The following is a 24,538-nucleotide window of genomic DNA, read 5'->3' on the forward strand; positions in this document are numbered from 1 at the left end:
TCTAAACCAGCGTTTTCCAAATTGCAGGTCATAACCCTTTAGAGGTTTATGAAATCAATTTAGAGGGTTGCAACATAATGTATTTTTTTTAATTAAATAGAATATAAAGTATCAGAGTGCATCATATATAGTGATTATAAGTACTATTTTATGAAAATTTTAAGTTGTTCACATGTATGTGTAGTGGCAGTGCTGTACCGATAAATGTTTAACATGATCTCTTTGGAGCAACATATATGTGTATATATTAATATATATACACGAAAAATTTTTAAACAATGTTGTTGTTAGGTGCTGTTGAATTAGTTCTAACTCATAGCGACTCTATGTACCACAGAATGAAATACTGCCTGGTCCTACGCCATGCTCACAATTGTTATGCTTGAGCCCATTGTTGTAGCCACTGCTGTCCATCCATCTCATTGACGGTCTTCCTCTTTTCTGCTATTACAATACAATAGTAATAGTTAATAACTTATGAGCAGTTACTATTTGTGTGTACTTTCTTCAATTCCTCAACTCCCATTAACATTTTGACTCACTCCAGTCTAGCTTCCAGTTCCACCATTCAATGATGCAGTGCTTGGCAAGGTCAACATCCATATAGCCAAACTCAGTGATCACTGCTCTGTACTCCTTCTCCTCAATCCCTGAGACACTTCTCTTTTTCCCACACACTCCTGATTTTTCTTTTGTTCATTGGTCATACCTTCTCAGTTTTCTTTGCTGCTCCTCATCTTTCATCTCTAAATTTCATACCCTCCCAGGGCTTGGTTCTAAGCCCTCTTCCAATATCTATTTATTGTTTCACCCTAGGAGGTATAATCTAGTCCTAAGGCTTATATTCCATTTGTTAAGGATTGAATTGTGTTTCCAAGACGGATATGTTGAAGTTCTAGTCCCTGGTATCTATGAATGTGACCTTATTTGGAAATAGGGTCTTTGAAGATATTATCAGTTAAACATGAGTTCCTGCTAGAGTAGGACAGGTCCTAATCTAATATGAGTGGTGTCCAAATAAAACAGGAAAAGAAACACAGACACAGGTACACAGGAAAAAGGCCATGTGAACATGGAAGCTGAGATTTGAGTGATGTGTCTATAAGCCAAGAATGCCAAGGATTGCTGGCAACCACCAGAAGGTAGGAAGTGGCGAGGAAAGGCCCTCCCCTAGAGCCTTCAGAAAGAGTGTGGCCCTGCTGACACCTTGACTTCAGATTTCTAGCCTCCAGAGCTCTGAGACAGACAATAAATTTCTATTGTTCTAAGCCACTCACTTTGTGGTACTTTGTTACGGCAGCCTTAGGAATTACTATATCATCTATTTGCTCATGGCTCTCAAATTTATACCCCCAAATGTAACATTTTTTTCCATCATCAGATTGTGTAACAGCTAGTGATGTCAGCATCTCTTCCTGGAACATCTAACATGCATCTCAAAGTGTTATGATATGACAGCAGAACTCAGGATTCCCCACCCTCACTCTCCCAACTTTTACTTCTCCAGTTTCCCTCATCTCAGTAAATACAGCCCCCAAATTATCAGTCAAAGCCCTGTCAGAAGACAGAAACCAAATTAGTTATTTAAACAAATAATTAGAAACAGGTTTTGACCAAATGAAGGAGGTGCAAAAACTTGTCTACCAGATATTAGGATTTATTATAAATATATAGGCTCCTGGGTGGTACAAACTGTTTGCTCTTGGCTACTAACAGAAAGAATGGCAGTTCAAATTCACCCAGTGGTGCCATGGAAGAAAGGCCTGGAAATCTGCTTCTGTAAGATCAGAGCCAAGACTTATTCAACATTGCACTGGAAGTCCTAGCTAGAGCAATAAGGCAAGAAAAGGAAATAAAAACCTGTTGCTGTCAAGTCGATTCCAACTCATAGTGACCTTATAGGACAGAGTAGAACTGCCCCATAGGGTTTCCAAGGAGCAGCTCATTGCTTTGAACTACCCAACATTTGGTTAGCAGCCATAGCACTTAACCACTATGCCACCACAGCTCCAAAAAGGAGATAAAGGACATTAAAATTGGTAAGGAAGAAGTAAAACAATCCCTATTTGCAGGTGATGTTCTATACATAGAAAATCTCAAAGATTCCACAAGAAAGCTACTGGAACTAATAGAAGGATTCAGCAAAGTAGCAGGATATAAGACCAATATACAAAAAGCAGTTGTATTCCTCTACATCAAAAAAGACAACACAGAAAAGGTAATCAGGTAAGCAATTCCATTTATAATAGCCCCCTGTCTTAGTCATCTAGTGCTGCTAAAACAGAAATACCACAAGCAGATGGCTTTAACAAAGGCAATTTTGTTTCCTCACACTCCAGTAGGCTTCAAGTCCAAATTCAGGACATCAGCTCCAGGAGAAGGCTTTCTTTCTCTGTTAGCTCTGGAGGAAGGTCTTTCTCATCAATCTTTCCCTTGACTAGGAACTTCTCCATGCAGAAATGCAGGGCCCAAAGGACACGCTCTGCTCCCAGTGCTTCTTTGTTGGTGGTATAAGGTTCCCCCCCTCCACCCGCCTCTCTGCTTGCTTCCCATTCCTTTATCTCTTGTAAGATAAAAGGTGGTACATGCCACACTCCAGGGAAACTCCCTTTACATTGGATCAGGGATGTGATCTTTGTAAGGGTGTTACAATCCCACCCTAATCCTCTTTAACATAAAATTACAATCACTAAATGGAAGACAACCTCACAACACTGGGAATCATGGCCTAATCAAATTGACACATATTTTGGGGACACAATTCAATTCGTGGTACCCTTAAAAGATAAAATATTTAGGAATAAATCTAACCAGGGATGTAAAAAGACCTATACAAAGAAAACTACAAAACACTACTGCAAGAAAACAAGAGACCTACATAAATGGAAAAACATACCATGCTCATGGAAAGGAAGACTGAAAGTTGTAAAAACGTCAATACTACCCAAAGTGATCTATAGATATAATGTAGCCCTGACCCAAATCCAGAGAGCATTTTTTAATAAGATGAAAAAACTAATCACCAACTTTATATAGAAAGTAAACAGGCTCCAGATAAGTAAAGCATTATTGAAGAAGAACAAAATAGGAGGCCTCGCACTACCTGATCACAAAACCTACTATACAGCCACAGTAGTCAAAACAGCCTGGTACTGGTACAATGACAGACACATAGACCAATGAAACAGAATTGAGAACCCAGACATAATTTCATCCCTTTATGAGCAGCTGATATTTGACAAGGGGCCAAAGTCCATTAAATGGGGGAAAAGACAGTCTCTTTAACAAATAGTGCTGGCAAAACTGGATGCCTACCTGTAGAAAAATGAAACAGGACCCATACCTCACACTGTATACAAAAACTAACTTAAAATGGATCAAACCAAAATATAAAACATAAAACAATAAAGACCATGGAAGAAAAAATGGAGACAATGCTAGGGGCCGTAATACATGGCATAAATAGAATATCAAGAATAACTAAAAATGCACTAACAGCAGAAGATAAACTAGATAAATGAGACCTCCTAAAAATTAAACACTTATGCTCATCAAAAGACCTCTCCAAAAGAGTAGAAAGAGACCCTATAGACCGGAGAAAAATTTTTGGCTACGACACATCCAACAAGGGTGTAATCTCTAAAATTTATAGAAAACTTCAACACCTCAACAACAAAAAGACAAACAATCCAATTAAAAAATGGGCAAAGGACATGCACAGACACTTCTCCAGAGAGACATTTAGGTGGCTAACAAATACCTGAAGAAATGCTTGCTATCATTAGCCATTGTTGTTGTTAGGTGCTGCAAGTCAGTTCCGACTCAGCAACCCTATAGGACAGAGTAGAACAGCCCCATAGGGTTTCCAAGGAGCAGTTGGTGGGTTCAAACTGCTGACCTTTTGGTTAACAGCTAAGCTCTTAACCACCACGCCACCAGAGAGATATAAATCTAAACTACAGCGAGATACCACCTTATCCTGACAGTAATGGCATTAAAAAAAAAAAAAAAACAGAAAAATAACAAATGTTGGCGAGGTTGTGAGGAGATTGGAACTCTTATGCACTGCTGGTGGGAATGAAAAATGGTACAACCATTATGGAAAACAGTATGGCATTTCCTTAAAAAGCTAGAAATAGAAATACCATTATGATCCAGCAATCCCACTCCTAGGTATATACCCTAAGAAGTAAGAGCCCACCCATGTTCACTGCAGCATTATTGACAATTGCAAAAAAATGGAAACAACCTAAGTGCCCATCAATGGATGAATGGATAAAGAAACTGTGGTACACACACAATGGGACACTACCCAACCATAAAGAATAACGGTGAATCTGTGAAACATCTCACAACATGGATGAATTAGGAAGAAATTATGTTGCATGAAATAAGTCAATCACAACAGGACAAATATTTTATGAGACCAATGTTATTAAAAAGAAAAACGGATTTACAAACAGAAAAAAACAAACTAACAAAAAAAATTCTTTGCTGGTTACCAGGGATGGGAGGTAAAAGGAGAGAAAATTAGTAGCTAGATAGAAGACACGTGTTAATATCCGTGAAGGGAAAGGCAATACACAATACGGGGAAAGTCAGAGAAACACGACCAAGGCAAAGGAAGACACTGAGAGAAACGCAAGGATAAAGGGCAACTACAATAATTACTATAACAGGCAATCCTGCACCAGTAGTATTAACAAACAATAATTTGCAAATGGATACATAGGTAGCTACATATGCTAAAGAGGTGTGGGAGGGAGTAAGGGAGCACGCCCACCTGTGGATATAAGTTTGGTTGTGGATATTTCTACATACGTAATTGTAGGTGCCACATACATATTAATATAGACCATAGATCACATAAGGGGTACAGTCATGGAAACTTCTTAGACATAACCAAATAACCTCACACGATGAATTTCCTAGGCTTAAAGGCGAAAGACCATAGACTTGGGGACATCTACATCAATTGACACTACATGGTTCATAAAGGCAATATTCTGCATCCTACTTTGGTGAGTAGAGTCTGGCATCATAAAAGCTTGTGAGCTGTTATCTAACACAACTATTGGTCTCTTCCCATCTGCAGCAAAGCAGAGTGAAGGAAACCAAAGACTCAAGAGAGTAATTAGTCGAAAGGACTATTAGTCCATGGACCACATGAACCACAGCCTACACAACCCCAAGATGAGTACTAGATGGTGCCCAGCTACCACTACTGACAGCCCTGACAACAGAGGGTCCTGGAAAGAGTAAGAGAAAAATGTAGGACAACAAATCTAATTCACAATAAAGACTAGATTTACTGGTCTTAACAGAGGCTGGAGGAACTCCCATGACTATGGCTCTAAGACACCCTTCTGACCTGGAACTGAAGCCATTTCCAGAGACCACCTTCAGCCAAACAATAGACAGGCCCATAAAATAAACAAAAACACCTGAGAGGAACGTGTTCCTTAGAACAATCAATTATATAAGACAAAAGGACAACATTTGCCCAAAAGCAAAGATGAGAAGCAGGAAGGGGCAGAAAACCCAGGTGAAAGGAAACGGGGAGCCCAGGATGGAATTGAGGAGACTGCTGACACGTTGTGGGGAATGCAACCCATGTCCTGGAACACCTTATGTACAACCTATCGAATGAAATACTAACTTGCTCTGTAAAATTTCACCTAAATCACAATAAAATTTTTTTTAAAAAGCAAATAAACCTGCAACAGGAACTTTATTAGCCCCATTTCATGCACGAGATAATGAAATTTTGAGGATGATTGGTAACTGGATCAAGAACAGAAAATACATGTAACAGAGCAGTTTTGAATCCAGGGCTCCTAACTCTTCCCGCAGTCCCTTTTTTTCCGTTCCACAGGTGTAGAGTCACGCCCACCACCCCCACCCAAATATTTCAGGCACATTGCAGGGTGCTGTGGTGGGCTGTAGTGGGGATATGCTACTTTGTTTCTTCGAACTCCCAGGACCAAGAATTCAGCCACAGAAGACATCCTCTGAAATGCGAAGTATTTACGTCACTCTGTGTTTCATGTGAATCAGTGCAAGAGCAGCTGATTTTGAGACAAAATTACACAATACTTAATGAGTCATTTTACCAGAAAAAGAGATATAATCCTTCACTATATGTCAGTTTTGCTGAGTAGGTGATACAACAAGGGTTGGCATTTCCTTATGATAAGACATAGTAACAATAACAACAACAACAAAATTATAATGTCAGCAGAAGTGACTCTTTGGTGACTGCCTACTCTGTTCTAGGCTTAAGTGATTAAGTGCTTTATGTTTGATGTGAATAAATAATAATAATGAATGTGGAAAAAAAAAAAAAAGCCAAGAAAACTCTGTGGAGCATAGTTCTACTCTGAAGCACATGGAGTTACCATGAATCAGGATCAACTCGATGGGAATGAATTTATTTGTTTGTTTGTTTTAAATAAAGGTATAGGAATTTAGACAGTGTGCTAATAGGCTAATGGAACAGAACTGTGTGAATAGGCCAAAAAAAAAAAAGAAAAGAAAATCAGTGACAGTTACCTGGTAACTGAAAGGGTAAAAAGAGGACTTAAAGGTGTTGTGGTTACCACCCATCTGTCAGCTTGTCATACTGTGGTGGCTTGTGCGCTACTATGAGGCTGGAAGCTATGCTAGTGGTATGCCAGCAGGGTCACCATGGGGGACAGATTTCAGCAAATCTTCCAGACAGACTAGGCGATCTATTTTCGAAAAAAGCCCTATGGGTCATGACAGAATGTTGTCCAACATAGTGCTGGAAGATAATCTCCTAGGTTGGAAGGAACTAAAATGCACAGTGGCCACAACAATGGATTTAAGTATATCAACAATCACGAAGATGGCCTGAGACCAGGCAACATTTTGTTCTGTTGTACTTTGGGTTGCCGTGAGTCAGAGCCAACTCCATGGCAACTAACGAAAACAACAAGGTATTAGAGAGATACAGCAACTACAGGAAGCAACTACCACCCTTAGGGCTGAGGAAGCAAAGGAAAGAAGACCGAATTATCAGTATTTAGAAATGTAAAGGAGGGTCCCCTCAAAGCTGTAAGTCTGACCTCTGAGTAGGGAGTTCTTCTTGGGTGATACTGGTGCCTCTCTGAGAAGGCATAAATTTAATTCTGCAATTGTTGGAAAAATTGCAAACTGGGTCAACCACTGCTACAGAAAAAAACCAGTGCTGCAGGGGTGCCTTGCTAGGATGCCGCTCTCAGGAAGAGGAAGCAGATGGGGAGGAGTAAGTCCCTTCTGAGAGACTTGCCATCTCCCTCTGACACCCACTATTGACGGGACTAGTAGGGAGTCAGCTGGAAAAGCAGAAAAGTGATTTGCAGAGTCCCAGCCCTGACATTACAAAACAGAGTATAGAAGGGTAAGTTTGGAGTTGAAAAACAATAAATAACCTAATAGTTGTCATAGCCATCTGGTTGCTTAAATGAAGGGCCTAGGAGTGATACTTGTTTCCTCTTTTTACTCAGCATGTGCAATCCATCGCCACATCCTGAAAGTTCTGCCTCCGAAATACATTCTAAATCTGTCCGCTTCTCTCTATGCCCCCACAGCCACAGCCCCAGCCCAAACTGCCATCATCAATGGTGATGACTGCAGTTGTCTCCTGCTTGGTATTCCAGACCCCTTACCTCCTGTAATGCATCCTTCTCGCAGGAACTTGAGTGGCCTTTTAAAAACATAAACATGCATACTTTTTACCATGGTCCGAATTGCCCCTCTGACTTCACCTTGTATCACTCTAGCCACGCTGGCCTACTTTCTGTTCTTTGAACATGCCAAGCTGAATCCCAGCTTAGGCCTTTATCCTTGCTCTCCCCTCTGCCTGGACTCCCAACCCATCCTATTCACAGAGCTGGCTCCTTCTCTTTAGCCACACCTCAGTTCAAGCGTCACCTTCCCATAGAAGTCCTCCCAGACCACTCCCATCTAAAGGGGAGCCCTTTAAAGGCAATTACAATTATCTTGTTCATTTATTTGTTACGTCAGCCATTCCCCCAGTAGAATGAGAGTTTGCATGAACAGAGACATTGCCTCGTTTGTCACTGTACCCTCAGCACCCAGGATAAAGCCCGGTAAGTACAAGGCATTTAACAAATATTTGTTGAATTAATGTATTTTCTTTTAGTTCTCAGAACAACTTTTCCCTATCATGAAAACAACAAGAAACCAGTTGCTGTCAAGTCGATTTTGACTGATGGCGACCCCATGTGTGTCAGAGTAGAACTGTGCTCCATAGGGTTTTCATTGGCTGTGACTTTTTGCAAGTAGATTGCCAGGACTCACTTCTGAGATGCCTCTGGGTGGGGTCAAACCATCGACTTTTTGGTTAGTAGCTAAGAGCTTAACTGTTTGCACCACCCAGGGACTCCTTTCCTCATTGTACAGATGATGAAATACAGAAGTGACCAAAAGAAAAAAAAAGATTTGAACCTAGTCTAAATAGAGTCTAAACTCTTAACTTTAACAGCATATTTTTAGCCTTTATTTTGTAGATGTAACACCTGGACGATGCTTCTCCAAAGGAACTATGATTTTGAGTAAATGTTTCTCTTCATTTCCTGAGAAAAATATCCATTAGCTTTTCACACTCATGTGCTCAGCTGTAGAAGAAGCCTTTTCACTGTAACTTACGAAAGTCATGGAGGAAATTGCCAGGTTTTTTTTGAATGAGCAAGGCTGATTATTTTTAAGAAGATATATTTTTTTTCTAATGCTGCCATCCACAAACAGGTCTTAGGAAAGAACACCATAGGTGACACAAGTCTTCCTTTCTGAAAAAGAAAACCAAGTATTGGATTCAGATTAGTAAATGGAACACAATTGGTTCATCTGAGCTTTCATCTGAAGTATTTCTGCTGATCTGAGTTGGCTGCTCAGAGTCTAACTGATCGGCTTTCTCTGTCACAACTCCCTAGTTCACATGAAGAAGCAAGAAAAACATTCTCAGATCTTGTATCACTTTAAAAACTCAAGTTATTACTCTGGGAGGGATTTCACAGAGGTAAAATCACCATTATCTCAAATTTCCCATGAGTATGCCAGCCATAATGAAAGGTTGCTAAGAAATACTTCATTTCCACCAAAGAACCGCTTTGGAGAAATGGAGCCATGGGTGTTTCCCACTGCCCCAGGCTCTTAAGCCCTTCTAAAAGAATCAGTTCATTTTAGTCCTTAGGGTATTAGCTAGAATCATACTGGAAAATCCCTACAAGATGGAATAGGAACATGTTCCTAAATTATGGGACTATTTTCTGTGCTTCAAGCATTTACAGCATCTACGTGAATTAGCCGTAAGCAAATATTTCAAGATATGGTCTATACTCGTTACTTTGCCTTTTGTTAAACTGACAATCGTTTAGATGGTTAAGATTTCCCACCAACAGATTTCTAATTTACTCACCTCCTTGTTGTTGTCGTTGTTATTTGCTGCCGAATTGGTTCTGACTCATAGCAACTCTATGTGCAACAAAATGAAACACTGCCCAGTCCTGGGCCATTCTCACAATCGTTTTTATGCTTGAACTCATTATTACAGCCACTGTGTTAGCCCATCTCATTGAGGGTCTTCCTCTTTTTTGCTGACCCTCTACTTTTCCAACCATGATGTCCTTCTCCAGGGACTTATCTATCCTGAAAATATGCTCAAAGTATGTGAGACAAAGTCTTGCCATCCTTGCTTCCAAGGAGCATTCTGGCTGTACTTCTTCTAAGACAAATTTGTTTGTCCTTTTGGTAGTCCATAGTATATTCAATATTTTTCATCAATACCACAACTCAAAGGCATCAACTCTTCTTCGGTCTTCCTTATTCATTGTCCAGCTTATGAAGTGATTGAAAACACCGTGGCTTGGGTCAGGTGCACCTTAGTCTTCAAGGTGACATCTCTGCTTTTTAAGACTTTAAAGAGGTCCTTTGCAGCAGATTTACACAACTCCTTACTTTCCAGTAATTTCTTCCACAGAAATTGGCTTAAGACAGAGAAGTGGAGAGCTGGGGAGCCTGGAATGCATTTAATGGGACACAGAGAAAATAAATTCAGTTGATGTTAGGAATAATATGTAACACACTGCAAACATATTGAACATGTTCTGATATCCATATTCTATTTAAGAGTCTCCTGGCTTTGTGCCTAGCAGTGGTGAGAAGGTATAGGAGGGTAAAACCATCTTATACTCTTCTTGCATTGCTTTGGTTATCTTGAAGGTCAAGTCGCCACTTAGGTTCTAGCTAATTTTCTTATCACAATATGAAAGGCCAATAACTCTGGTATTCTCTTCATACCCCAATGCTAAGATTATAACTGGGTAAGCATTCTTTGCCTTGCTCCTTACATCATTAACTTCTTAGAAAACACTATAATGTATCATCTAACCTTATTAGGTTGGCAAAGATTAAAAGCCTGACAACACCAAGTCTTGTCAAGAATGTAGAACGATGAGAAGATTCATGCAATGCTGATGGGGATATACACTGGTCAATTCTCTTGGAAATCTCCTTGTCAATATTTAGAATGTTTGAAGATACACAGAACCTCAGACCTTGCAATACTACTCCTAGTAAGAAACTCAAGAAGACAAAGTAAAGTATTTTGATGACGTGTGCAAAGACCAGGTAATAGAAAGCCAAAAGGGAAGAACGTGCTCAGCATTTCACAAGCTGAAAGAACTGAAGAAAAAATTCAAGCCTCGAGTTGTAATACTGAAGGATTATATGGGGAAAATATTAAACAACGCAGGAAGTATTTACAGAAGATGGAAGGAATACACAGAGCCACTATAACAAAAAGAACTGGTTGACATTCAACCATTTCAGGAGGTAGCATATGATCAGGAACCGATGGTACTGATGGAAAAAGTCCAAGCTGCACTGAAGGCATTGGCAAAAAACAAGGCTCCTGGAACTGACGGAATACAAATTGAGATGTGTCAACAAACGGATGCAGCCCTGGAAGTGCTCACTCGTCTATGCCAAGAAATTTGGAAGACAGCTACCTGGCCAGCCGACTGGAAGAGATCCATATGTTTGCCTATTCCCAAGAAAGGCGATCCAACCGAAAGCGGAAGTTATCAAACAATATCATTAACATCACATGCAAGCAAAATTTTGCTGAAGATCATTCAAAAGCGGCTTCAGCACTATATTGACAGGGAACTGCCAGAAATTTAGGCCAGATTTAGAAGAGGATATGGAACCAGGGATATCATTGCTGATGACAGATGGATCTTGGCTGAAGGCAGAGAATACCAGAATGATGTTTACCTGTGTTTTACTGACTATGCAAAGGCATTTGACTGTTTGGATCATAACAAACTATGGATAACACTGCAGAGAATGGGAATTCCAGAACACTTAATTGTGCTCATGAGGAATCTGTCCACAGATCAAGAGGCAGTTGTTCGAACAGAACAAGAGGATACTGCATGGTTTAAAGTCAGGAAAGGTGTGCATCAGGGTTGTATCATTTCACCATACCTATTCGGTCTTTTTTTTTATTATTCAGTCTACACGCTTAGCAAATAATCAGAGAAGCTGGACTATATGAAGAAGAATGGGCATCAGGATTGGAGGAACACTCATTAACAACCTGTGTTATGCAGATGATACAACCTTGCTTGCTGAAAGTGAAGAGGACTTGGAGCACTTACTGATGAAGATCAAAGACCACAGCCTTCAGTATGGATTACACCTCAACATAAAGAAAGCAAAAATCCTCGCAACTGGACCAATAAGCAACATCATGATAAATGGAGAAAAGATTGAGGCTGTCAAGGATTTCATTTTTCTTGGATCCACAATCAACACTAATGGAAGCAGCAGTCGAGAAATCAAAAAACACATTGCATTGGGCAAATATGCTGCAAATGACCTCTTCAAAGTGTTGAAAAGCAAAGATGTCACCTTGAGGACTAAGATGTGCCTGACCCAAGCCATGGTGTTTTTAATCACCTCATATGCATGCAAAAGCTGGGCAATGAATAAGGAAGACCGAAGAAGAATTGACACCTTTGGATTGCGGTATCAGAGAAGAATATTGAATATACAATGGACTGCCAAAAGAATGAACAAATCTGTCTTGGAAGAAGTACTACCAGAGTGCTCCTTAGAAGCAAAGATGCAAGACTTTGTCTTACATACTTTGGACATTTTATCAGGAGGGATCAGTCCCTGGAAAAGGACCTCATGCTTGGTAAAATAAAGGGTCAGTGAAAAAGAGGAAGATCCTCAATGAGATGGATTGACACAGTGACTGCAACAATAGGCTCAAGCATATCAACAATTGTGAGGATGGCGGAGAACAAGGCAGCATCTCGTTCTGTTGTGCATAGGGTTGCTATGAGTTGGAACTGACTTGGTGGCACCTAACAACAACAACAACAAAAACATACTAAAATGTAGAACAAAATTCAAATTCACACACACAAAAAAAAAGACCAGTTTTTTTCAACTAGCCTGATAGAGACTGGAGAAACCCCGGGAGTATGGCCCCAGTACACCTTTTATCTCAGTACTGAAGTCACTCAAGAGGTTCACCCTTCAGCCGAAGGGAAATTAGGCAGAGTATACAAGAGCTTTCAATACACCCATAATTTATCTTTTAAAACAAGCACAAGATCTGAAATATAGCAAAATGTTAAGATTTTACAAAGATGGGGGGTGGGTACATTGATAGTGGTCATATTATTCTCTATACTTTCTTATTCTTGAAACATTAGGGGAAAAAACACTACTGCTGTCAGGTAATTTGTTTTCATTCAATAAAGCTGGGCATCTTCTATCAGTAAAGCATATGTTAAATGCTGGGGTCAAAAAGCCCCTGTCCTCAGAGAATTTTCAGTCTAGTGGGACTGATCCTGAAGTCACCCCTTCTGGCCCATGGCAATTAATTTGTACCTCTGTTACCATCTTCTGCCTTTTATTATGGTTTCAGGCTTCATGACATCTTTCCTTCTACAGTAGTGCTATTCCCTAGAACTTTCTGCAATGATGAAAATATTCTACACATGTGCTGTCCAAAGGAGCCATGGTGGTGCAGTGGTTAAAGTGTCTGGCTGTTAACCAGAAGGATGGCGATTCTGACCCGCCAGCTGCTTCGTGGAGAAAGATGTGACAGTCTGCTTCTGTGAAGCTTTACAGTCTTGGAAACCCATATGGAGCAGTTCTACTTGGTCCTGTAGAGTTGCTATGAGTCAGAATGGACTCAACAACAACAGGTTTATTCGGATACTGCGTGGTTTAAAATCAGGAAAGGTGTGCATCAGAGTTGTACCCTTTCACCATTCTTATTCAGTCTTTATGTTGAGCAAATAAATCCAAGAAACTGGACTATATGAAGAAGAACAAGGCATTAGGATTGGAGGAAGACTCACCAACAACCTGTGATATGCAGATTACACAACCTTACTTACTGAAAGTGAAGAGGACTCGAAGCACTTACTGATGAAGATCAACGACTACAGTCTTCAGTATGGATTATACCTCAACATAAAGGAAACAAAAATCCTCACAACTGGACCAATAAGCAACATCATGATAAACAGAGAAAAGATTGAAGTTGTCAAGGATTTCCTTTTACTTGGATCCACAACCAGTGCCCATGAAAGCAGCAGTCAAAATTTCAAACAATGTATTGCATTGGGCAAATCTGTTGCAAAAGACCTCTTTAAAGAGTTAAAGCAAAGATGTCACTTTGAGGACTAAGGTGGGCCTGACACAAGCCATGGTATTTTCGATTAACTCATATGCATGCAATTAACTCATATGTGTGCAATAACTGGACAATGAATAAGGAAGACCAAAGAATTGGTGTTTAAATTATGGGTTGGTGAAGAATATTGAATACACCATGGATTGCCAGAAGAATGAACAAATCTGTCTTGGAAGAAGTACAGCCAGAACTCTCCTTAGAAGTGAGGATGGCAAGACTTCATCTCACCTACTTTGGACATGTTATCAGGAGGACTAATTCCTGGAGAAGGACATCATGCTTGGTAAAGTAGAGGGTCAGCAAAAAAAGAGGAAGACCCTCAACAAGACGAATTGACAGAGTGGCTGCAACAATGGGCTCAATCATAGCAACAATTGTGAGGACGGCACAGGACCAGTCAGTGTTTCATTCTGTTGCACATAGTCATTATGAGTTGGAACCAATTCCATGGCACCTAACAAGAAGCCACCATGTGACCACTGAGCTCTGCAAATGTGGCTAATGTTACTGAGGAACTGAATTTTTAAATTTTAATTAAATTTAATTTTAATTAATTAAAATTATTTTAAATTGATTTAAATTTAAATAGCCACATGTGGCTAGCAGCTATCGTATTAGACAGCACTGTCATAGCGTATATGTTCTTGGAGGGCAGGAACTATATCTTTCTCATCTTTGTAGCCCCTACCTTGACTCCTACCTCATTCTCAGTACCTAGTACAATACTGTATATCATAGAAGGTAGTCAACAAAAATCTGTTGAATTGAATTCTAGAATTGAGTCCTTGCTGTGTCATTGACCAACATGAGCTCCAGGGAATTCACTTAATCGCTGTATATTCACTCATTCATTTATCAAACATGTACTGTATACCACTTCTGTGCTGGGCTGAAGGGATATAAAAATAAACAGCCCCTTCTCTTGAGGAGTTCACGGTCTTGTCTGGGCCATAGTTCTCTAAGAAATAAAATGAGAAGGTTAATCCTGAGGATTTCTGAGGTCTCTTTTAGCCCCAACCTTTTATGAAAATATTCATTGAAGAATTCATCTGTGCCTATGATCTCTTTGAGAACCTATGGAAATGGACAATGAATCAGTTAATGAAAATACCTGAACTTAATGAGAGCCCCTTGGTCTCCTTCATTAGTTCATTCAGTCATTTATCAAGCATTTAAAGGCATTAGGCTAGGCACTTTCATGGGCAAGATATGTACAAGTGGTTCCTGCCCTCAGGGGTTTTGTAGTTTAAGTTTCAGGGGCATGCTGGTGGAAATGTTGGATTAGGATACAGTTAACAATAGAGACCTTTCTTCCCTTCTCTTTAACTTTGTTTGGGGCCCAAGGCCTGACAGCATGAAGAATAGATAGTCTTTTTGTTCCACTAGAGGGCATTTTCTGCTTTCATTGGGTTTTAGCTAAAATTGTGGGTAATGTGCACTGATTGATTCTCAGTTGTGGTACACATCAGAATCACTTGGGAAAATTTTAAAACAAATCTCCACCACCAAAAAATCTGATTTAGTAGGAATAACATTGACCTTGGGCCTGTGTAATTTGAAAATGTTTACCAAGTAACTCTGAGAGGTAAGCAGAGCTGAATAACCAAATAATTTAGTGATATAGCCTACATTCCGAATTTCAGGGGTTCCTGTTTTATTTTGTTTTGTTTTCGTACAGGAAGTAAAAAGAGCTCTCCTCATGCCTTTTCTATGTCACATGTGCAGTTAGCCTATCACTGCATAAAGTGCTATCACTCTTTACTACAATTTTAAAATAAACTTGGATCAGTCTTGATTTCAGGGTAATATTTTATTAATTTTCCAGTTTTCAATTCCTTGTTATTTTTGACTAGATTCCCTCTGCTCCAAATGTAAAATAGGGAATACAAAGGCTCCTAGAAGTAAGGGAAAGGTAAAGAAGAATGAGATTCATTTTGAGAACAAAGCTTCAGAGAAACCATGAGAACAAGATTGTGTATTAAAAATTCTTCTTCATGGACCTTGCATGTGGTAACATCCAACACCCATGGTCACTACCATTAATGATGCCAATGGGTAACACCATGGTGTGCCTACTGGCAATTCATGTTATTGACTGCTTTCGAGTCAGCCCAAGGCAAACCTATGCACAACAGACCAAAACACTGTTCAGTCCTGCTCTATCCCCGTGATCAGTTTCAGACTGGACTGTTGTCATTCATAGGGTTTTCACTGGCTGGTTTTCAGAAGTAGATCGCCAGGCCTTTCTTTTCAACCGTCTTAACCTGGAAACTCTGCTGAAACATTTCCGCATCATAGCAACACATAAGCCTCCATTGACAGAGGGGTGGTAGCTGGGCATGAGGTACATTGACCGGGGGTCAGGCTAGGACCTCCTGCATGGAAAGCAAAAATTCTACCACTGAGCCACCACTACCCTGCTGGCAATTTGTAGAGATCCAGTAATATCTAAACACTTGATAGAATGTGTTCTTGTGACATCAGATGGCTGCAGTGTGCACTGGTCACTTGTAGAGCGTACACTTCCTGGAGGACCCATGACCCTGTCCCAGCTCAGCCTGCCCTAGCTCTGTCATCTTAAGATTCATGACCACTGAGTCTCAGTCTCTGCAGTTCTCCTCCCAAGGTTTTTGTGAGGTTAAATGAGAAAATGTACGATAAAGTTGTAAATAGTTATATCTAAAATCAAAGTGGGCCAGACCTCAGCAGACCAGTCCACAAGGTCACATTGACATTCATGTGGAATTATAACAATGCCTGACCTAAGAAGGGAGCCCACTGGGCTCAGCTGGTAGGTAGGTAGGCTTGAGTTTCCCTGAGCCCGGGTCCAATAGTTGTATTGAGGTTTGAAGCAACATTTGCGGGGGAAGGGGAACGCTGGCCCCATTACCAACCCTATGCTACACTTGTCGTCTAGCCTTAAAAACCTGTGCTTAAAAGCAGATTCCTTCGTTTCTGGCTCTAGACCAACACTCAGTGTGAGTGTTGGAGGGTGGGGGGAGGTGGGTAGCCAAAAGAGACAGAAAGACATTATGCCTTCTCTCTGTATTTTCCTTATTCACCTTCCTCTATCTCTGTCCAAACACTGAGTACAAAATACTTCTTTTCTCCTTCTGCTCAAAGAAAAAATGTCCTCAGGAATTCTTTTCTACAAGTAGATACCTGATGGAATTGCTAGCCTGCAAACAGCTCTGGTCTGAATAGAGTTGAGATGGGACACCCTGAGCCCCAACAAATATATATAAAAAAAAAATCATCTCCTGACTCGTTCCCATCTCATTTGCGTCTGAGAAACAGGAAGTAAGGGGCCATAATAGTTTGAAACAACCAGATTTTCCATCCTTTAACAGTGAGTCACTCTGAGTCCTTAATTGTTCTATTAGGCTTTAGCCGTGGTGATTTTGTTGTCATTGTTGCTTTGTCTTGCTTTGTGAGTGAAATGGACTTCCCCCCAAAATCCTGAGTTCTTCAGTGATATGTTCATGGTTGCTTCTTATGAAATCAATGTAATTACTTGATTATAAATTATTTCATGAAAAAAATTTGAAAGGAAGACTCCAGGCAAAGAGGATGACATTTAAGGATTATAGACTTCCTTTCAAGGCAGTTATGCTCAATTATGAAAGATGCATTCCCTGGAAGGCAACGTGAGTTTATCTAGAAAAGGCAAGTGTTCCATTTTTAGGTAAGCTGAGAATTCATGTCTTCCCGTCCTCTGGAGACTTAAACAAAACCCACTATTCTGTTTATTAATTGTCAGGAATTTTTTAAAGCTTCTAGGAGTAAATTATAACTTTCCCCTTCCAACCAAGACGATTAGTGGAAGACCAGTTTTGTCTGGTCCTGGAAAGGGCTCATAAGCTATCGTCCCACTGAGTGGACATTGGAGCTGTAAACAAAGCATGCTGGGAGGTTTTTTTTTTTCCAGATTTTGTTTATTTTGTTGTTGTTGAGCACTAAACACACTATTGGGCCTATTAAGTGGGATGCTGCTACGAGGTGTTTGTACCTAAGCAGCCTCAGCAGCTACTCTTTTTGTTATTGTTGTAAACGTATCTATCACACAATTTTTGCCAATTCAACTTTTTACAGGTGTACAACTTATTGACAACAATTGGAATAGTTGGCTGTGCAACCCTACCCTTAATCAATGCAATTTTTCCATCACCATTAACCCCTTTTCCCCCCTCCCTCCTTCCCCTGGTTACCACTAATAAACTTTGATCTCTATACATTTGCCTTTTCATGTCTTTTTATATAAGTGAGATCATAGGCACTGGGTTTAGTTTTCAGTTGTTTCTGTTCATACAATATTTATCCTTTTGTGATTGACTTATTTTGCTCAACATAATGTCTTTGAGCTCCATTCATACTGTAGTACGTATCAAGACTTCATTTTTCGTACTGGCTGAAAAGCATTCGGTTGTATGTATATACCACATCATGTTTATCCATTCGTTTGTTGATGGATATACAAGTTGTTTCCATCTTTTAATTATCAATCATACTGAAGTGAACATTGGTAGACAAGTCTCTTTTTGAGTCTTAGCTTTCAAGTCTTTTAAGTATATACCTAGGAGTGGAATGGTAGGGTCATACGGTAGTTTTTTATTTTAAGTTTTTTGAGGAATTGCCATACTGTTTTCAACAACGGCGCTACCATTTTGCATTCCCACCAGCAATGGATAAGGGTGCCAATTCCCCACATCCTTGCCAACATTTGTTATTTTCTGTGTTTTTTTTTTTTAATCTTAGTCATCCTAGTGAGATTGAAATGGTATCTCATTGTAGGTTTGATTTGCATCTCTCTGATGGCTAATGATGCTGACCATCTTTTCACGTGTTTGGTGGCCATTCAAATGTCCTCTTTGGTGAAGTGTCTATTCAAGTCCTTTGTTCATTTTATGGTTGGGTTATTTGTCTTTTTGTTGTTAAGTTGTCAAAGTTTTGTATGTATTTTGGTTATTAGTTTCTTGTCAGATATAAGGTTTCCGAAGATATTCTCCCAGGCTGTAGCTTGTCTTTTCACTTTTTTGGTAAAGTCTTTTGATGAACAAAAGTTTTTAATTTTTTTGAGGTCCCATTTATTTATTTTGTCTTTTTCTGTTTGTGCTTTTATTATTATGTTAGATAATCCATTGTTGAAAACTAGGCCTGATAGCGCTGCCCCTGCTTGTTCTTCTAAGAATTTTATGGTTTTAGTTTGCACATTTAGGCCCTTAATCCATTTTGAGTTTGTTTTTGTGTATGGTGTGAGGGATGGATCCTGTATCATTTTCTGCATGTGGAAGTCCAATTTTCCCAACACCATTTAATTGACGAGAATTTTCCTTCCCTATTGAATGGATTTAGCACCCTTGTTGAAAATCAGTTGACCACAGATGTGTGGGTTTATTTCTGGGCTCTCAATTCTATTCCATTGGTCTATGTGTCTATTGTTATACCAGCATGAGGCTGTTTTGATTACTGTAGCTGTATAATATGCTTTAAAATCAGGAAGAGTGAGTCCTCTTACGTTGTTCTTCTCTTTCAACATTTTTTCAGCTATTCAGGGCCGCTTGCTATTCCATATAAAGTTAAGGATTGGTTTTTCTATTTCTGTAAAGAAGGCTGTTGAAATTTTGATTGAGATGGTGTTGAACCTATAGATTACTTTGGGTAGTACTGACATCTTAACAACATTAAGTCCGCCAATCCATGAGCGTGAAACATCTTTCTATTTATTTAAGTCTTCTTTAATCTCTTCCAGCAGTGTTTTATAGCTTTTATTGTGTAAGTCATTCACGTCCCTGGTTAAATTTATTCCTAGGTATTTTATTCTCTTAGATGCCATTGTAAATGGGATTGCTTCCCTAATTTTCCTTTCAGATTTCTCATTGCTGATATTTTTTTTGTTGACCTTGTACCTTGCAACTTTTCTAGGTAACTTTTTTGTTTTTTTTAAACCCAGTCTGGGAAACTCATTTCTGTGCCTATGCAAATCAGACATTCCTCAGTGCTTGCTTCTGAATTGCTAACTTGTATCACTCATTCAACCACACAGTAGTAGAACAAGAATTTACCTAATAATAACTAGAATAAAGTTGTTTGTCCCAGTGCACAAGACATCCAACAACATTGGAAGTATTCTCCAGAGGCATGGGTGTGTCAGGGTGTGGAGTTATAAATTACCCTCTCTATAAATTACCCTTTCTAATTACTAAATATGCAATTAGAAATTCCTTGTCAAATATGCCTACTTCAGATGTTGCAACCAGACAGAATGATACCAATAACATCTATATTAAAATGATAACAAGTAATCTATTATGAATCTTGTCTCCCTTTTTCACAATTGTCCTCAATTTACCAAATACATTTCTAGGCCAATCAATCTTCTCAAGAAAGTATGAAAAATTGTAGACTTTCCTCGTTTTATAAAGCCAAGCCACAGCTTTAACAGTTAATAATAATAGCTACTGTTTTATTGAAGGCATTCATATGTGACAGGCACCATGCTAGGTGTTTTACATGCTTAATCTCATTTAACCTCCTTATAACCTTGAGGTAGGTACTATTATTTTGCCTATTTTACAGATGAGGAAATTGAGGCTCAAAAAGTTCAAGGTTGCTCAATAGTAAAGAATGGATAGGGCATCACATACAGTTGTGTAACTCACATGTTTTGGATTGAATTGTGTTCCCCCAAAATATGTATTGGCATCCTAACCCTTGTACTAGTAAATACAACCCTGTTGGAAATGGGTGGGGGGGGAGCTTTTGTTATGTTAATGAGTTCATACTAGTGTAGGTCCATCCTAAACCTAATCATGTCTCAATTATAAAAAGACCAGAATAGGCACAGAGACACACCCAGGGGGAAGAGGAAGACAGATGATGGAGACTGTGAGGAAGTCCTCCTGAACTGTGTAAAAATGAATTTCTGTTCCTTAAAGTCACCTACTTGTGATATTTCTGTTATGGCAGCACTAGCTAACTAAGATATATTGCATTGGACACAAAGCCACCAAGCCAAGAGGGTAAATAGAGGCCGAAATCCAGCCTGTGTTCCACTTGCCACACACCTGGAGAGCTGTGTCCACACAGAAGGAGGCTCTCTTTTCTAACTTGAACAAAGGCACTATATGAGCTGGTGCGGGCCCTGAGAATAGAATCTGGAGTCAAACCCCATTGGACTGATTCCAGCTCCCATGTGCTTACCACTTCAATACCTTCCCAAGCATATTTTCCCACCTCAAAGAGTCACAAACTATTCCGCTTCTTTGCACTGACTGGAATTGAGGGTAGGCATGGAAGAAGGATAAGTCTATACCAGAAAGGAAGTGGATAGATACCCTGTAACTTCAGAAGTAGCCGGGTTTTCTGGTTCGACAAGAGACGGAGTGATTGGAAGCAGCAAACACCCTACTGTTCTGGAAATCACCAGAGGTCTGACCTCTTGCAAATTTTCCTGGCCTGTTTATGGAGGCCACTCAACTGTGGGAGTAGTGGTAGCTCTGGATGAATGGCTGTAAAAAGAGACATCACTTCAATGCCATGAGCCAACAGTCTGGAATTCTCTGCTGTATTCCTGTGTACCACAGACTGATATTTTAATCTTTGAGCTTCCAGCCCATGGCATACATTTAAATGTATTTCTTCCAAAAAATAAATAAATAAAATAATATATTTCTTTCCTGATTACAAATGTAAGATACGCTTGTTATATGAAATATGAAAAAAATAAAAATATTTTAAAAGGAATGTAAAAATTATTTATCATTCCACCCCTCAGAGATAGCCATCATTAACCCATTGCCACAGAGTCAATTCCGACTCCTAGCGACCCTATAGGACAGAGTAGAACTGCCCCATAGGGTTTCTAAGGCTGCAAATTCTTTTTTTTTTAAACTGTAATTTAGGTGAAAGTTTACAGAGAAAATTAGTTTCTCACTGAACAGTTAATATGCAAATTGTTTTGTGACATCGGTTGCCAACTGTGCCATGTTTCCCCTTCTCCACCTCAGTTTCCCTATTTCCATTCGTCCAGTTTTCCTGTCCCTTCCTGCTTTCTTGTCTTTGCTTTTGGGCTGGTGTGCCCATTAGTTTCATATACATGATTGAACTATGAAACACGATCCTCATGTGTGTCATTGTTGGCCCTATAGACCTCTCTAATCTTTGGCTGAAGGGTGAACCTCAGGAGTGGCTTCAGTACTGAGTTAAAAGAGTGTCTGAGGCCATACTCTCGGGGTTTCTCCAGCCTCTGAGACGAACAAGCCTGGTCTTTTTGTGTGTGTATATGAATTTGAATTTTGTTCTACATTTTTCTCCTGCTCTGTCCGGGAACCTCTGTTGTGATCCCTGCCAGAGCAGTTGGTGGTGGTAACCAGGCACTATCTAGTGGTTCTAGGCTCAGTCCGGTGGAGGCTGTGGCAGTTGTGGTCCCTTAGTTCTTTGGACTAATCTTTTCCTTGTGTCTTTGGCAAGACTGTAAATTTTTAAGGAAGTAGACTGCCATTCTTTCTCTCGTGGAGTGGCTGCCGGGTTCAAAATGTTGACCTTTTGGTTAGCGCCTGAGCACCTTCACCACTGCACCATCAGAGCTCCTTTTAATATGTTGTATATATTTCTGGTCCTTTATCCGCTGCTTCAGATGGACAGGGAGTCCTGGATGGTGCAAACAATTAATTCATTCAGCTGCTAACCAAAAGGTTGGCAGTTCAAGTCTGCCTAAGACACCTAGAGAGAAAGGCCTGGTGATCTACTTTCAAAAAATCAGCCATTGAAAACCCTATGAATCACAGCTCTACTCTGACATATATGAGGTCACCATGAGTTGAAATTGACTTGATGGCAACTGGTTTTGGGTTATTTTTTCAGATGGACAGGAGTGTGGGGGTGACAAGTGGGTGTGCTGGGGGAGTACTATACATGGTTGAGATCTGGTCCAGGATAGGACTACTGTGGTGCATGATTCTCACCTTTCAACTCCCCCACCGCCAACAACATTGGCATGTGGAGCCCAGTGTAGTCTGTGAGAGAGAGCTCACATCGTGTCCATCACCACCCATGTCCATTCTGTAGGAGAATGCCTGAATTGTGAGGTTAACCAGTTCAGAGACTAGAGCTGGAGAACAGGATTATGTGATAGGTGCCTTTTCTTCTTTCCCTTTTCTGTCCACTCCAGTACACTTAATACTTAAGCTTATTTCTTTTTCAGTGTTAAAAGTATTCCTTTCTATAGGCTAAAATGCATAAGTCGGGGGGCGGGGGGTGGGTTTAATAAGTTAGTCTTTGATTCCTCCAGCAATCACTGGGGCTTTCTGCAAAATTTACTTCACAATAGATCATGAATATTTTCCCACATACATTTTTCAATAGCTTCGTTTTTGTCTTTCTGTAATAGTCTGTGAAATGCATGAATCATGATTTATTTAACTAATCTCCTATTTTGGGGCATGGAAGTTGCTTCCAATTTTTTACTATAAAAAACCACTTCCTTGACTAGTACTTAAATATTTGTCCACATCTCCTACCCTTTTTTTTTAGGATAAATTCTTAAAAATAGAATTGCTGGTATTTTAGAAGCATTTGATACATATTGCTTAATTAAGCTCCAGAATGGTTGTTTTAATGATCAATTCTACCTATGAGAGTGAGGCTCTGTTTTAGGGTCACCAAAATTTAGAACTCACCTCTTCTCTGAAAATCACTTTCTCTGATCTAGCCCTTCCTTACCTTGATTACTTTCATCACAGGGAGATAAACGTTTCAGATACAAGGAGATGTAAGTTTCAGTTAGGAAGAGACAAGAGTCCAGGGTTTTTCTTGTCCCTTTACGTATTTCCTATTCAAAACAGAGCTAAACAACATTTAGACATTTCCTCTCTGCCAAGGTGGTGTTACCTTGAACATCTGAGCAGGCCGGGACTTCTGAGCTGACACAGTTTGCATCGACAAAGACAGTTTTGTTCACAAATCATAGCCAAGCTCAGTGGGACAGTAGCTTATGAGCCCTCTCATTCCTCCTCTGGGTCGAAAGCAGTGGACCACGGGGACATCCAATCACAGCCCCTTTCTTCTTTCGAGGTAGGTTTCAATAGCCACCTTCCTCATTCAAGACACTCTATTCTGTAATAAAAACATTAAACAGTAAGCAAACTTTTAGACTAGAAGAGACTTGGCACAGGAATTTTGCAAACATTACACCCCCCGCCCCTTGTTCCAAATATTTAAATGTTTTATTTGCTTTCAGGGAAAGGGATTCACAGATTCTAGTATAACCTGCTTAAATCTCTCTTCTGAAAGAAAGGGAATGGTAATGGCTAACGCTTACAAAGCACCTACTATGTGCCCGCAGTGTAGTAAAGACTTTATACCTGTTTATTCACTTTATCCTTGCAACAACCTGCTGGCATTGATCTTATTATCATTTCTGTTATTATCTCTATTAGACAGATGAAGAAATTGAGGCAGAGAATTAAGCATAGTCAAGCCTCATCATTTGTGGACTCCGTATTTCTGAATCCTCCTGCTTGCTAAAATTTATTTGTAACTCCAAAATCAATACTTGTGGCTTTTGCCCTTATTTGTGGACACGCGCAGAGCTGTGAAAACTTTGAGTCAACTGATGCACATGTCCCAACTGAGGTCAAACAAGGCGACACTTAGCCTTCTTATTTCAGCTCTCATACTGTAAACGAGTGTCCTTTTTTTGTGGCCTATACGGTGCCATATTTTTCACATTTTGATGCTTTCCGTTTGTGATTTTGTTGTTGAAAATGGCCTCCAAGCAGAGTGGTAAAGTGC

At 39.8% G+C, this 24,538-nt stretch overlaps 1 long non-coding RNA gene across 1 annotated transcript; it reads right to left on the minus strand.

Moving 5' to 3' along the window:
• Window positions 1–6,325: 6,325 nt before the first annotated feature.
• Window positions 6,326–23,935, minus strand: LOC135231193 (uncharacterized). The gene is made up of 3 exons (XR_010321798.1): window positions 23,636–23,935; window positions 9,443–10,041; window positions 6,326–8,813 (listed from the first exon to the last, which is right to left on the minus strand). It is a non-coding gene; the product is annotated as an uncharacterized LOC135231193 (long non-coding RNA).
• Window positions 23,936–24,538: the final 603 nt, after the last annotated feature.

The sequence above is a fragment of the Loxodonta africana genome, chromosome 4 (genome assembly GCF_030014295.1).
Source record: "Loxodonta africana isolate mLoxAfr1 chromosome 4, mLoxAfr1.hap2, whole genome shotgun sequence".
NCBI classification, from domain to species: Eukaryota; Metazoa; Chordata; class Mammalia; order Proboscidea; family Elephantidae; genus Loxodonta; species Loxodonta africana.